This window comes from Bison bison, unplaced genomic scaffold (genome assembly GCF_000754665.1).
Source record: "Bison bison bison isolate TAMUID 2011002044 unplaced genomic scaffold, Bison_UMD1.0 scf7180017864466, whole genome shotgun sequence".
In the NCBI taxonomy this organism is placed as follows: Eukaryota; Metazoa; Chordata; class Mammalia; order Artiodactyla; family Bovidae; genus Bison; species Bison bison.
Window position 1 is genome coordinate 8,968,127 of NW_011495027.1, and position 16,277 is coordinate 8,984,403.

Sequence of the window (16,277 nt, forward strand, 5' to 3'; positions counted from 1 at the left end):
TACTACTCTGAATTCTACACTTCAGCTCTCACCCTTCCTGAAAATCAGCTTGTTACTCTTCTGAATTTTTATTCTGTCACCACCACAACTACTACTATTCTCACCTAGATTACTGTAACTGTTGTATTTCTAGACTCACTATGCACTCAATTTATCCTTCCCAAATGCTATAAGTAATCATTTCCCAATGGCTACCCTGAAGAATCACATCTATGCCTCAAGTCTTTCATAGTACTCATCAGTGACCTCAGTCTCATCTATCTCTCTAGTCTTTACTCTCTTCCTCACTTCATATTTCTACGAAACCCCTTCAACTCCCAGAAGAGCCCCTAAGCTCTCTCAGCCTTTTCGCATGGTGAACTATACTTACTTTTTATTTCTCCTTAACCTTGCTAACACCCTTATACTAGTTTTTCAATATTTAGTTTAGTCACCCTGGCAGATCCTTCTTTAATTTCTTCAACTATGTGAAGCTGTGTTTCTCAATTACAACTAGTGATTTCTCAAACAGCAACTAGTGATAGCTCTATATAAACTATTTACTTGTGGGTTTTCTGAGCTACACTGTGGACACATTGAGCAAAATAATTAATCTCACTTCAGCACTTTCACTGGATAGCACATAATAAAAGCCTAACAATGTAGTGTAGGCAAGCTGAAAGATTAGAAATTTTACATTGTATCCCCACATGTACATAGGATACAGAAGGTAGGAAAGTAAAATTCAGTCTAATGAATTCAATTCACATGTTTAAAGACTAGAGAAAAAATTCCTATCATTTCTGGATGTCAGTAACGTTACTTTATAAAATGACTACATCTAAGTAAATATACAACTGACAATGAGTCCGGTGCAACCTTTTATTGAGTAAATGAATTAATTTCACTGAGGAACAGTACTAAGATTTGGTACTATATGTTTCTATCTCTACAGAAAACAGTTTGTGGACGATGATGCTAGACTAATTTAAGTGTTACCATTAAGCAGAAAAAACATTGTAGAGGAAGGTGAATATGGTTTTAACATTAATAATGTCTACAGTCTAGAAAAGTGGTTCTCAAACTTCAATGTACATGGGAATCACCCAGAAGGCTTATTATGCAAACATGGCTAGGCTCTACTCTCAGAGTTCCTGATTTAGCAAGTGTAAGACTGTGAAAGTGAAAATCACTCAGTCCTTTCCGACCAACTCTTTGTGACCCCATGGACTCTATACAGTCCAAGGAACTCTCCAGGCCAGAATACTGGAGTGGGTAGTCTTTCCCTTCTCCAGGGAAATCTTCCCAACACAGGAATTGAACCCTTCATTGCAGGCAGATTCTTTACCAGCTAAGCCACAAGGGAAGTCCAGCTGACCATTTTGGATTTCTGAACTTCCTAAGGTCATGCTGATGCTGATACTTCTTGGACCACCCACTGAGAACACAGACATCCAGTTTCACACATAATGTTTAGAAGAGATGAAAATATTTTACCACCCACTGCCACCAGCCTTCACCCACCCAAAACTGTAGAGACCTATTACAAACTAAACTATAAATCAAACTGAGAACATCACAAGTCTACTATGAGATGCTCAGTATGACAGGCTAAAAAACGGTCCTACAAAAGATATCCACATCCTACTCCCTCAAATCTGTGAAGTTTATTTTATATGGCAAGAGGGGAAAAAAGTCTTTGCAGGTGTGATTTACATTAAAGATTTTGAGATGGAGAGACTATCCTGGATTATCTACGTGGGCCCTAAATGCAATCACTTATAAAGTGGGAGACATGGAAAAATTTGACGACACACTGAGAAGGTGAAGTCAGAGCACAGAGATCAGAAAACACTGGCCTTGAAGACTGCAGCCATAGCCAGGAATTGGGACAAAGAAGAGATTCTTCTGTACAGAGAACATCACTGATGACACCTTGACTTCTGCCCAGTGATACTGATTTCAGACTTCTGGCTTTCAGAACTGTGACAGAATTAAATTTCTGTTATTTCAAGCAATCTAGTTTGTGGTAATTTGTGAGAGCAGCCTAGAAAATAAACATACTGAAGATGCCAAGTTCTCTGGGAGATAAATCAGAAACACTATATAAAACTTGTTACAGACTGAACTGTATCCCTATAAAATTTGTGTGTTGAAGCTCTAACTCCCAATATAATTTATATTTGGAGACAGGGCCTGTAAGGAGGTAATAAAGGTTAAATAGGGTCATAAGGATAGGGCCCTAATCCAATATGACTGGTGTTCTTATATTAATTAACAAGAGAGAGATACCAGGGATATAGGCACAGGGGAAAGGCCCTGTGAAGACGTAGTGAGAAGACTGACATCTGCAAGGAGAGAGGCCTCAGGGGAAGCCAAACCTAACGATCAAATCTTGGACTTTTAGCCTCTAGAGTTGTGAGACAATGTATTTCTGTAGTTTAAGCCACCTAGTCTGTGGTCTTTTATTACAGTAGCCCTAGCCAACTAATACAAATAGATATGCTGCTGCTGCTAAGTCACTTCAGTCATGTCCAACTCTGTGTGACCCCATAGACGGCAGCCCACCAGGCTCCTCCGTCCCTGGGATTCTCCAGGCAAGAACACTGGAGTGGGTTGCCATTTCCTTCTCCAATGCAAGAAAGTGAAAAGTAAAAGTGAAGTCGCTTAGTCATGTCCGACTCTTAGCGAACCCATGGACTGCAGCCCACCAGGCTCCTCTGTCCATGGGATTTTCCAGGCAAGAGTACTGGAGTAGGGTGCCATTGCCTTCTCCCAAAAAGATACACATGTTTGCACAAAAGCATATACAAATATTACACACAATAACTAATTTTTTGAATTTGTGTGCTAGTCACTCAGTAGTGTCTGACACTTTCCAACCCCATGGACTGTATGTAGTCCACCAGGGTCCTCTGTCCTTGGGATTATCCAGACAAGAATACTGGAGTGGATAGTCATTCCCTTCTCCAAGGGGATCTTCCCAACCCAGGGACTGAACCCAGGTCTCTTACATTGGCAGGCTGATTCTTTAAGAGTTTAACAGTTTAATTTCTTTATCTTGCTCTGTTCACAGTTATATTTCAAAGTCTGGGAAAAACCCACTTTTAATTGTATTTGTTCCTCAAAGAGACAAACCAGGCCATTATAAACACTATCTCGTTTAAAGGGAGTATCTTATAAGGAAGTTTGATAGGAAGTAGGCTTCCCTGGTGGCTCAAATGGTAAAGAATCTGCCTGCAATGAAGGAAACCTGCATATGATCCCTGAGTTGGGAAGATCCCCTAGACAAGGTCATGGCAACTCACCCCAGTATTCTTGCCTGGAGAATTCCATGGACAGGGGAGCCCGGTGGGCTATATAGTCCATGAGGTCGCAAACAGTCAGACAGGGATGAGTGACTAATACTAGACAGAAAGTTCCCTTTAAATCCATACCTAAAGTATAATATAATTAGGATATTCTTTAGGTGAATACTGGAAGGAGATACAGAAAGAACACTTAAGTAACTAATAGAACTGGTTTTATTTCACTAAAATGTCAAATATATCCTCCCTAAAACCCACAATCCCACTCTAATCTTAAGAAAAACATCAGACAAATTCTGATACAGGAAAATCCTATAATATACCTAACCAATATTCCTCAAAACTGTCAAAGTCATTAAAAATACAGTCTTAAAAAGTGTAATGAGAAATGACAACTAAACGTAATGCAATATCCTGAATGGGATCCTGGAAGAGAAAAATAACATTAGGTAAAAACTAAGAAAATCTGAATAAACTATGATCTTTAGTTAATAATGATGTAACAATATTGGTTCACTAATTGTAACAATTGTACCATATTAAGGTAAGTTGTTAATACAGAAAACAAAGTGTCCACGGGGGAGGAAGGGTAGAGTGGGAACTCTATACTTTCTATTCAAATTTTCTATAAATCTAAAATTTCTGATAAGTAATGTCTTCATTTTTCAAGTATTTTCAGTGTACAGAAAAGGCATGAACATATTTCAGAAAATTAAACACTGACAAATTAGAAACAGCTTCAGAATGAAACCCCAAATGCAGATAACAGCAAAAATATATGTAAAGTAGGCCACAAAACAAATCTTACCAAATTTAAGACTGAACTCATGCCAACTATCTTCTCTCACAACAATGGAATGAAACTAAAAATCAACAGCAAAAGGAAAATAAGATCCATAAATACAGCAAATGAAACAACTAACTCTTAAACAACCAATGGGTCGAAGAATAAATCACAAGTGAATTTAGAAAATATTTTGAAAACACAACATACCAGAACTAATGGGATACAGTGACAGCAGTACTAAGAGGAAAGTTTATATGCTCACATTTAAAAAAGAAGATCTTAAATCATCAGCTTAATTTTATACTTATATAAGAAAACCAAAAGTTAGTAAAAAACGAGTTGTTTTTTATAATCAACAAAACTGACAAATTCTTAGACTAAGAAAATAAGAGAGATTATTCAAACAAAATCATAAATAAAAGAGGGGACATTACAACAAATGCCAAAGAATTATGAGATTACTATGAACAATTATATACCAATAAACACACAATCTATGATGACCAAATCATGAAGCACTAAAAAATCTGAACAGATCTATAACTAGGTAAGGAGACTGAAGCTATAATCAAAACCCTCTCAGTGAAGAACCAGATGATTTCACTGAGTAATTCTACCAACTATTTAAGCAAGAATTCTCCTCAAACTCTTCTAAAAAACTGAACACAAAAGAACATATGCAAACTCATTCTCATTAAGAGTAATGAGATCAGCAGTATGTGATATCAAAGACAAAGACACAAGAAAACTACAGACATATATGAGTATTTGCAAAACTCCTCAACAAAACACCAGCAAACTGAATGATATTCACCATGACCAAACTGGATTTACTCCTGGAAGGCAAGGATGGTTCAACAGACAAAAAATCAATTGATGAAATGCATCACATTAATAGAAGGAAGGACAGAAACCAAGTGACCATCTTGATGGGGAAAAAAACATTTGACAAAACTCAAAATCATTTCAGGTAGGAACATGCAATAAGCTATTAACAGAAGGAAACCACTTCAACACAGTAAAAGTCACATGAGAAAAATCAACCGTTAACATCATACTCTAGCAAAAGATTGAAAGCTTTTTGAGAGCAAAAAGGTGGTAAGGATGCCCACATTTGCTACTTCTATTCAACACAGTACTAGAAGTACAAACCAGAGCAATTAGACAGGAAAAAATTAAAATAAAAGGCACACAAATTAGAAATAAGGAAGTAAAGTTACCCATTTGCTGATGACATGATCTTATACATAGAAAATCCTGAAGATTCTTTAAAAATGTTAAAGCTAGTAAATGGTCTCAGCAATTTTGCAGGATATAAAAACAACACACAAATATCAGTTGTGTTTCTACATATTAAGTCTCACACTTCCTCATTTCAAAACATATTACAAAGCAACAGTAAGCAAGACAGTGTGGGACTGACATAAAGTCAGACATATAAACCAAAGAAAGAGAAGAGTGAGTCCAGAAATAAACTCATGCATGTGTGGTCAAATGATTTTTGATAATGATGTCAACAGTACACAACAGGGAAAGGACGTCTCTTCAACAAATAATGCTGGGCAACTGGATCAAAACACGCAAAAGAATGAAGTTGGATCTTTACCTAACACGACATTAAAAAATAAACTTAAAACAAATCAAAGACCTAAACATGACAGCTAAAATCCTGAGAAGAATAAGGCCAAAAGTTTCATGACACTGAGTTTTGGGCATTGATTTCTTGAATATGACACCAAAAGCAGAGACAACAAAAGCAAAAATAGACAAGGCAGACTACCTCAAATTTAAAAATTCCTCTTCATCAAAGGAATCAACCAATACAGTGAACAGGCAATCTACAGAATGAGAAAAAATTTTTACAAATCGTATTTTTGGTAAGGGGTTAAATACCCAAAATATGTAAGTAACATTTACAACTCAACAACAAAAATACAAAAACAATCCTATTTAAAAACAGGTAAAAGATCTGAATAGACAAATATACAAATGTCCAGAGAATATATGAAAAGATGTTCAATGCTGCTAATCATAAGAAAAATGCAAATCAAAACCACAATGAGATATTTCATATCTCAATAAAATGGCCACTACCAAAAGAATAGAAAATAATAAGTGCTGGAAAGGATACAGAGAATTGGAACTCTTGTGTAATGTAGGGGGGAATGTAAAATGGTACAATTACAGAAAATAGTAAAGCAGTATCTCAAAAAATTAAAAACAGAATTAGCATATGACCCAGTAATCTTAGCTTTGGGTATATACCAAAATAATTCAAAGTACAACAGGATCTCAAAGAGATATTTATATACTCATGTGTCCTGTAGCATTATTCAAGAGACAGAAGCAAACTCAATGCTCAGCAGCAGATGAATGAATAAAGGAAATATGGTATATACATACAATGGAATATTAAGTAGTCTTTAAAAATGAAGAAAATCTTGTTACATGCTACATCATGGATGAACTTGAGAACATTATGCTAAGTGAAATAAGCCAATTACAAAATAAATATTGTATGATTTCACTCATATGAGGTATTTAACATAGTCAAGATAACAGAACAAAAGAGCAGAAAGGTGGCGGCCAAGGGTTAATGATGAGGGGGATAAAAAATTGTGCTTTAATGGTAGAGTTTCAGTTTCATAATGCAAAATTCTACAGATCTGGATCAAACCCAAAAGGGGGATGCAGCTGAAAAGAAAGAATTACAAAATGGCAAGAGGAAACTTTTGGGGGTGATAAATATATTCATTATCTTGGTTGTAGTGATGACTTCCTGAGTGTATGTTATGTGTGTATGTGTGTGTGTATATATATAAACTTATCATACTATACACTTTAAATGTGTCAATTATATCCACCAATAAACAAATCTGTTTTTAAAACCTCAATTATAACAAAAAAACAACTAAATTATAAAACAGGCAGAAGATGTGAAGCAGCATTTCATCAAAGATACATGAATGAAAATAAGTACATGAAAACATGCTTAGTATCATTTGTCAACATGGAAATGCAAGTTAAAACCATGAGTTATCACTACACAACTGAAATGCTAATACATACATGCAGGAAGATAAAATGGTACAATCACTTTGTAAAAACAGTATCACCATATCTTAAAATATCAAACACTTAGTAGGTGTTTACCCAAAGAAACAAAGCATATGTTCACACAAAGGCTTACATACAAATGATCATCTTTATTTGTAACAGCCAAAAGCTAAGGGGAAAATATCCAACAACATATAAAGCCTTAAGTTATATACAATGAACAGAGTAGAATTTAACTAATGACACATGCAACACAGATGTATGTGAAAATAATCATGCTGAGTGGAAAAAAGCAGACAAAAAGATCTCACAATGCACAGCTTCATCCACATAAAATTCTAGAAAATTCAAACTAACGTATCAAGTGACAGAAAGCAGATCAGTCATTGTACATTACGGAAGAAGCAATAAATAGGAAAAGATTACAAAGGGGCACAAGGAAACTTCGGAAGATAAAGGATATGTTTGTTATCTTGTGATGACTTCATGGGTATATACAGATATCAAATCTATTCAAATTGCACACTTTAAACCTGTGTGATTTAGTATATATCAATTGTACTTCAATAAATCTGTTTAAAATATCACAATATGCAAAGAATTATATGCAGGGGAAAATAAAGTCAATTAAGAAGGTTAGTATAATAATAATAATGATAAACACAAGAAATTGTCATTTATAATCAAAAGAGTAACAGTATAATCATCTATTAATACTTACAACTGGTACTACAACAGGCATTTCAATTACCTACAATTGATAACTCAGTCCATGAACAATGCTTACAAAACCCCATCAGACACATTGCATGAAACAAGTATAAGTCATCTTGACTACTGGACAGATCAATGTATTTAATTTACACTTGTAACAACGTCTACTCTTAAACACAATTCCTACTGAAATATAATGGGGAGCAATTTAGAACAAAATAACATCAAAAATTCTACAGCATGAATCAAAAGCCTGTCTGCAAAAATAACCCCAATTCTGTACCATCCTATTCATTATTCATGAGGTACATGAATAATGCACTTGGCAATGAGACTTTGCAGTTTCCCCTACCAAGAGGTGGGTTTCCTTGGTCACTCAGACTGCCTGTAAAGAATCTGTCTGCAGTGCAGAAGACTTGGGTTCAATCCCTGGGTCAGGAAAATCCCCTGGAGAAGGGAATAGCTACCCACTCCAATATTCTTGCCTGGAGAATTCTATGGAGGGAGGAGCCTGGTAGACTACAGTCCATGGGGTCACAAAGAGAGTCAGACATGACTGAGCAACTAACACTGCCAACAGATCTTTCCATAGCCCTGTTTACTCCAGGCTTGACCTTTTAAGGAAGATCAAACAGAATGTAGCAAATGTCACAGTTTGCCAGTTCTCAGCTAGGCTTCAAGAGGCCATGTATGTCGCTGCTCTCTTGCAATCCTGCCACTACCATGAGAACAAACCCACTCTAACCTGCTAGAGGACAAGAGGAAAGCCCAGATGTTCCACAACAGTCCATCCTAGAGAACCCCATCCAACAGTGGCAGAATCATTCTCCTGACCTGGTTCTGAATGCGGACTTAAACGAGCCCTACCAAGACGAGAAATACTGCCTGATTCATAGACTTACTCTAATAATAAATGTTTGTTTTATGTCAAGTTCTAGAGTAATTTATTACACAGCAATAGCCAACTGATACAGCAACCCTATTTTAAAGATAACATATTATTCTTATCCCTAGGAGTTACTGCAGATAAACAACAAACGTAGGTCTCTCAACTTTTGAAAACAATGGGAAGAGGAGGAATAAAAGTCTCTTTTATTCTTTTACTAACAGTGACTCTAGAAAATATCTGTCACAGTTTGTCAGTCTCAGAGATACACAACTGAGCAAAATAATTTTAACAAGTTATCAGTCAACTACAATCTCTCACGAAATTGTGTTGCAAGGTAGTTTTACTGGATCCAACAATACAATCAAATCTTTCAGGATATGCTATAAATCTACAAAAACTGTTACAGAACAATCTGCTTCTTTGCCCAACATTCTTTTTCCTATTTATGCTAATGGTATCTTCCTTTGGGAAACAGTATTAATATGTAACTGTTACAACTGCACCAATCTTAAGCTCCTGGATCAAGGGATGAACAAATGATACCTAGACTGATCAGAGTGCCTTTTGCTCCTAGCTACCATTATTATATTATGGATAGCAATGTAGCCAGAATGGGAAATTTGGAAATACCTGCAAGGACTACTGGGAAAGGTATACTCTTCAGTGGAAATAATGGCTATGACAATGATGTAGATCACAGCAGGTAGTGCCCATCTTTGCCACCTCGTGGAGGTAACACACTTAGGAATGAATTCACCACAGGAAAAAAATCAAAGTCAAGGGATGGAGACATTATCCTATCATTTACATCCATTGATTCAAACATGTCAATTCAAATAGCTGCAATAACAGCAGAATAGGTAATATTTATCAATTGACTCACTGAGACCTACTAGAAAAAAACAGCAAAATATTAAAAACTGTCAATTTGGTGGCATCAAAAAGCTAATACAACAGTAAAGAATGATCAGGCCAAGATCCAAGACAAGATGGTGACCTAGAGATATAAACCTAGCACCTAAGGATGCTTTTACCTTGGGCTTATTTGCTAATCCAGATGATGCAGTTGAGAAACTGATCACTATTTCTGACATTGCTCTAGAGCTAGTGGGATCAAACTGAGATCGCAAGGTTCAGAACTGGTTAAAACCAAAGTAAATGTTGCCCACTCTTTGAGTCGAGTTCCTAAAAGATTATACTCTAGTGAACCAGAAGTAAAAAAAAAGTTCTTGCATACACTGCAACCCCACCTGAAGACATTTAAGTAGCCAGGTTAAAAAAAAAAAACAAAAAAAACCCACAAAACTCAATCCTTAACACATAATTAAGGTAACCCCAGAATGTTAGAGACTCCAGGAGTAGCATGAGCAAACAAAAATTATCTCTGGAGAAAGATAACATCATCTCAGGGCTCAGAATTGAGGCATGGAAAAACAACTGGAAATTTAAATGGAGAAAGCATGGCAGGGAGAGAACCAAAAGAGAAATGTAACAAAAATTCTCAGGATAAACTTTGCCTAAATCACTGGATGACTGATAAAACTATGTATGCACAGAGGAAAACTGAAGAAGTTGAGGGGAAAAAGTTGACAGAGGCTGGAGAGAAAGCTTACACTTGAACAGAGCTTTACTGTGAGTGTGATGTTTTTTCAACAGGATACATTCCACTGTGCACAGTTTTGGCAGCAAAAGCTGAAGCCCTACAAGGTTGAAATGTCAGAGGACAGAATCCAAGTCCAGCAGAACAGTTGGGAATCAGCAGAATCTCTAGAAATAGGTAAACCATAAGCAAGCTTCAAAATCTGTCTATATACTTCACCCAAGAATTCTCAGAACATTAAGAGTCCAGACACTAAAACATAATCATAAAGTTCAGTTTTCAGGCAAAAACTGCATGATTTACAAAGAAACAGGAAACAGTGATCCATATTAAGGAAAAAAGGGGTGTTAAGAGATACAATTCTGAGTATTCAGAATATAGAATCTAAGTGTTAGCATATAAAGAACTCCAAGCAGCTATTTTAAGTATGAGAATTAAAAGAACACACATTCAAAAAGAGACTATAAGAAAGAAAAAGCTGACAAAAAAAAAAAATAAAAATAAAAATTTACCATAAGGAGGTGATTAGAGATGGAAGAAGAAAGAATTGGTGAGCTTGAAGATAGACCAATAAAACTATTCAATCCAAAAAACACAGAGTTAAAACTACTGAAGAAAAATTAAGAGTCTCAGAGACCAGTATAGAACACTATCAGGCAGTTCAAAATAGATGAAACTCAATTCAACATGTATGTACAATAAGATGTAACAGAAAGAGAGCAAGAAGAGTAAAAAAGGTACACAATAGTTTTTCCTAAAGAAACAATGAACAAAAACATCTCAAATTTGGTATAAAATATTACCTTGTAGATCCAAGAATCTCAACAAACCCAAGCATGATGAATATGAAGAATCACTTCTACAGTATATATCATACATAGTCCATCTACTAAAGGCCAAAAAAATACCTTAAGTGCAGCCAGAAAAAAGTGACTGGTTATACATGAGAAATGACAATGCAACTAATGGCTGACTTATCACCAGAAAAAAAGTGGATACTGGAACATCTTCATGTTCAGTGATGCTACTCTTCAAAGAAGAAAAACAAGTATTTTCCAATAAACAAAAATTAGATTTGTGGCTAGCAGACAAAATAGTTTAAAAAAAATGGGGAAAGGAACAAGTAATAAAATTAGTGAACAAAAAAAAGAAAGCATTCTTGAGAAAAATAATACAACAGTCACAATAAATAGAAAGCACATAATAAGATAATTTAAATCCTGATAACCATTAATTTATGAAATATGAATGAATTCTTATGTTATAATTAAAAGACTAAGTGTTAGATGGGACTGAAAGTAAAACAACAATGATATGGTGTATACATAAAACAGTTGTAAAACATAGGGGGCAGAAAAATTTTAAATAAATGGTTGCAGGGAGAAAACAAACCACACAAACATTAACTATAAGAAGGTTTGTGTAGCTATGTTATTAGCAATAAAAGCAGACTTCAAAGCAAAAAGTATCACCAAAGGTAGTAAGAATCAACAATGGTAAAAGTTTTAACTCATCAGAAACATGAAACAATTCTAAATTTATGTTCCCCAACCATACAGATTCCAATATATAAACCAAAAATGGACAGCAAAGCAAATCCATAACCACAGTAGAAGATTTTAACATCTCTCTCTAATAGACCCAGTATGCAGAAATTAACCAGGTAGGGATGTAGAAGTTTTGAACAACATGATTAACAAAATGACTTAACAAACACATAAATACTGCACCCAAAAAACTGAAGATTACACATTCTTTTGAAATACACACAAAGTAATTATGAAATCTTGTCAGAAACATATTAACAAGGTATTCAATCACATTTGCAATCAGGGAAATAGAAAGTAAAACCACTAAGAGACAGTGCACCATACCCTCTAGTATGACTAAAATTAAATATGAACAATATAAAGTGCTGCAGAAGATACAGTACAAAAGGAACTCTGCTGATGATTATAAACTGTTACAAACACTTCAGGAAAAAAAATGTTGAATAGCTTCTGAAATAGAACTTATACTCTGTGTGCTTACTCACTTCAGTCATGTCTGACTCTTCGTGACTCTATGGACTACAGCCCACGAGGCTCCTTTGTCCATAGGGTTCTCCACTCTAAAACCAAGCTATTAAATTCCTAGGTATTTACTAAACATACAGGTGTGCATGTGTGTACTAGGAGACATGTACAAGTAAATGCATAGCATTATTTACAACTGTCTAAAAATGGAAACAAGTCAAATTTCCACCAAAAACAGAATGAACTACGGAGTATTAATATACTGTACAGCAATGAAAATTAATCAGCTACAGTCATATGCAACAATAGGACTAAATCTCATAAAGCTGGAAAAGCCAGAATCTGATTGTATAAATTTCATTAACAGAAAAAATGTCAAAAATGTGTTTTTTGATGGCAAAAATGTAAGGCAAAAAAATTAGTATCAGAAAACATAGGAGGTAATTCCCCAGCAGAGAAGGAAAGTAGAGGATCTGGCAATGTTTTAATTTTTGACAGGGGTGATTAAGCACACATGTACTTTTGAATACTTAAGTTGGACCTTTTTCCATGTACTATTCTGAGCATTCTTTCCACAGTAAAAAATGTTTCAAAACTGAAAATTTAGACATTTAAGGCTTTGGACGTTCCCCTAAGTAAGGTGTTAGCATTATCCTACAGTATTTTGTTTTTATTTTAATCAAATATATACAAATACATATTTTAAAAATCAAATAAAGCATGTTATGAAAAACAGAACCAGTGAAATCCCACCCCAATTTCTGCTGCTGCTAAGTCACTTCAGTCGTGTCTGACTCTGTGTGACCCCATAGATGGCAGCACACCAGGCTCCCCCGTCCCTGGGATTCTCCAGGCAAGAACACTGGAGTGGGTTGCCATTTCCTTCTCCAATGCATGAAAGTGAAAAGTGAAAGTGAAGTAGCTCAGTCGTGTCCGACCCTCAGCGACTGCAGCCTACCAGGCTGCTCCATCCATGGGATTTTCCAGGCAGGAGTACTGGAGTGGGGTACCATTGCCTTCTCTACCCCAATTTCTAAATACATTCATATCTTGATTTTTCATTTTTGGATCTTATTATTTTCCTATATAAGAAAATGATTTTTATCTTCTTATATCCATCCCTCTGTAACCTCCCCCAAATTATACTACAGTCCTACCTGAAGAGTGCTAACTGATTTCTTGACAAAATTGCAAATGCGATTCAATAAGAAAAAAAGTCTTTACAACAAATGGTGCTGGAACAACCGGATATATGTGAAGAGAAAAAAAAAACACTGACTCAAATCTGACATTCTATATCAGTATTTATTTCAAAGCAAATTATAGGTTTATGTGTAAAATATAATAGTGTTAATCTTGTAGAAGACAGAAAAAAATCATTGGGCTCTAAAGATAGAAAAGTGTTCTTAGAAATAACAAATGCATGACCCTTAGAATTAAAATCTGATAAACTAGACTTCATCAAAACAAAATATTTTAGTTGGTGAGAGAGTCTATGTAGAGGATTAAAAAGCTAGTGACAGATTTGGAGAAAATGTGTACAAGTCACATACCTGACAAAACACTCATATCTAAAATATAAAAGTACCTGAAAATTCAGCTGTAAGACATCAGTAAAAATACGAAAATAAGGACATTCGAAAATCATCTCCAGCAATCAGAATCCAACAACACATTAAAAAGATCATACACCATGACCAAGTGGGCTTTATCCCAGGGATGCAAGGATTCTTCAATATCCGCAAATCAATCAATGTAATACACCACATTAACAAACTGAAAAACAAAAACCATATGATTATCTCAATAGATGCAGAGAAAGCCTTTGACAAAATTCAACACCCATTTATGATAAAAACTCTCCAGAAAGCAGGAATAGAAGGAACATACCTCAACATAATAAAAGCTATATATGAGAAACCCACAGCAAACATTATCCTCAATGGTGAAAAATTGAAAGCATTTCCTCTAAAGTCAGGAACAAAACAAGGGTGCCCACTTTCACCACTACTATTCAACATAGTTTTGGAAATTTTAGCCACAGTAGTCAGAAAATAAAAAGAAATAAAAGGAATAAAGATTGGAAAAGAAGAAGTAAAACTCTCACTGTTTGCAGATGACATGATCCTCTACATAGAAAACCCTAAAGACTCCACCAGAAAATTACTAGAACTAATCAATGATTATAGTAAAGTTGCAGGATATAAAATCAACACACAGAAATCCCTTGCATTCCTATAAGGAAACAATTCCATTCACCATTGCAACGAAAAGAATAAAATACTTAGGAATATATCTACCTAAAGAAACTAAAGACCTATATATAGAAAACTATAAAACACTGGTGAAAGAAATCAAAGAGGACACTAATAGATGGAGAAATATACCATGTTCATGGATTGGAAGAATCAATATAGTGAAAATGAGTATACTACCCAAAGCAATTTATAGATTCAATGCAATCCCTATCAAGCTACCAACAGTATTCTTCACAGAGCTAGAACAAATAATTTCACAATTTGTATGGAAATACAAAAAACCTCGAATAGCCAAAGCGATGTTGAGAAAGAAAAATGGAACTGGAGGAATCAACCTACCTGACTTCAGGCTCTACTACAAAGCCACAGTTATCAAGACAGTATGGTACTGGCACAAAGACAGAAATATAGATCAATGGAACAAAATAGAAAGCCCAGAGATAAATCCACGCACATATGGACACCTTATCTTTGACAAAGGAGGCAAGAATATACAATGGATTAAAGACAATCTCTTTAACAAGTGGTGCTGGGAAATCTGGTCAACCACCTGTAAAAGAATGAAACTAGAACACTTTCTAACACCATATACAAAAATAAACTCAAAATGGATTAAAGATCTCAACGTAAGACCAGAAACTATAAAACTCCTAGAGGAGAACATAGGCAAAACACTCTCTGACATACATCACAGCAGGATCCTCTATGACCCACCTCCCAGAATATTGGAAATAAAAGCAAAAATAAACAAATGGGACCTAATTAAACTTAAAAGCTTCTGCACATCAAAGGAAACTATTAGCAAGGTGAAAAGACAGCCTTCAGAATGGGAGAATATAATAGCAAATGAAGCAACCGACAAACAACTAATCTCAAAAATATACAAGCAACTCCTACAGCTCAACTCCAGAAAAATAAACGACCCAATCAAAAAATGGGCCAAAGAACTAAATAGACATTTCTCCAAAGAAGACATACAGATGGCTAACAAACACATGAAAAGATGCTCAACATCACTCATTATCAGAGAAATGCAAATCAAAACCACTATGAGATACCATTTCACGCCAGTCAGAATGGCTGCGATCCAAAAGTCTACAAATAATAAATGCTGGAGAGGGTGTGGAGAAAAGGGAACCCTCTTACACTGTTGGTGGGAATGCAAACTAGTACAGCCACTATGGAGAACAGTGTGGAGATTCCTTAAAAAACTGGAAATAGAACTGCCTTATGATCCAGCAATCCCACTGCTGGGCATACACACTGAGGAAACCAGAAGGGAAAGAGACACGTGTACCCCAATGTTCATCACAGCACTGTTTATAATAGCCAGGACATGGAAGCAACCTAGATGTCCATCAGCAGATGAATGGATAAGAAAGCTGTGGTACATATACACAATGGAGTATTACTCAGCCATTAAAAAGAATACATTTGAATCAGTTCTAATGAGGTGGATGAAACTGGAGCCTATTATACAGAGTGAAGTAAGCCAGAAGGAAAAACACCAATACAGTATACTAACGCATATATATGGAATTTAGAAAGATGGTAACGATAACCCCGTATACGAGACAGCAAAAGAGACACTGATGTATAGAACAGGCTTATGGACTCTGTGGGAGAGGGAGAGGGTGGGAAGATTTGGGAGAATGGTATTGAAACATGTG

The 16,277-nt window shown here is 35.5% G+C and overlaps 1 protein-coding gene across 30 annotated transcripts in view; it reads right to left on the reverse strand.

Moving 5' to 3' along the window:
- ZNF644 (zinc finger protein 644) overlaps window positions 1-16,277 on the reverse strand; it is a 99,867-nt gene that overhangs the window by 59,862 nt on the left and 23,728 nt on the right. For 2 of the 30 annotated variants that reach the window (XM_010860396.1, XM_010860393.1), the window contains one exon: window positions 1,839-1,962. The exons of 19 other annotated variants lie outside the window; for them this stretch is intronic. The gene's annotated coding sequence lies outside the window, so the exon portion shown is untranslated. Of the gene's footprint in view, window positions 1-1,838; window positions 1,963-4,095; window positions 6,051-16,277 lie in introns of those variants that run through there. 9 more of the 30 variants (XM_010860402.1, XM_010860400.1, XM_010860388.1 and 6 more) reach the window with 8 other exon arrangements.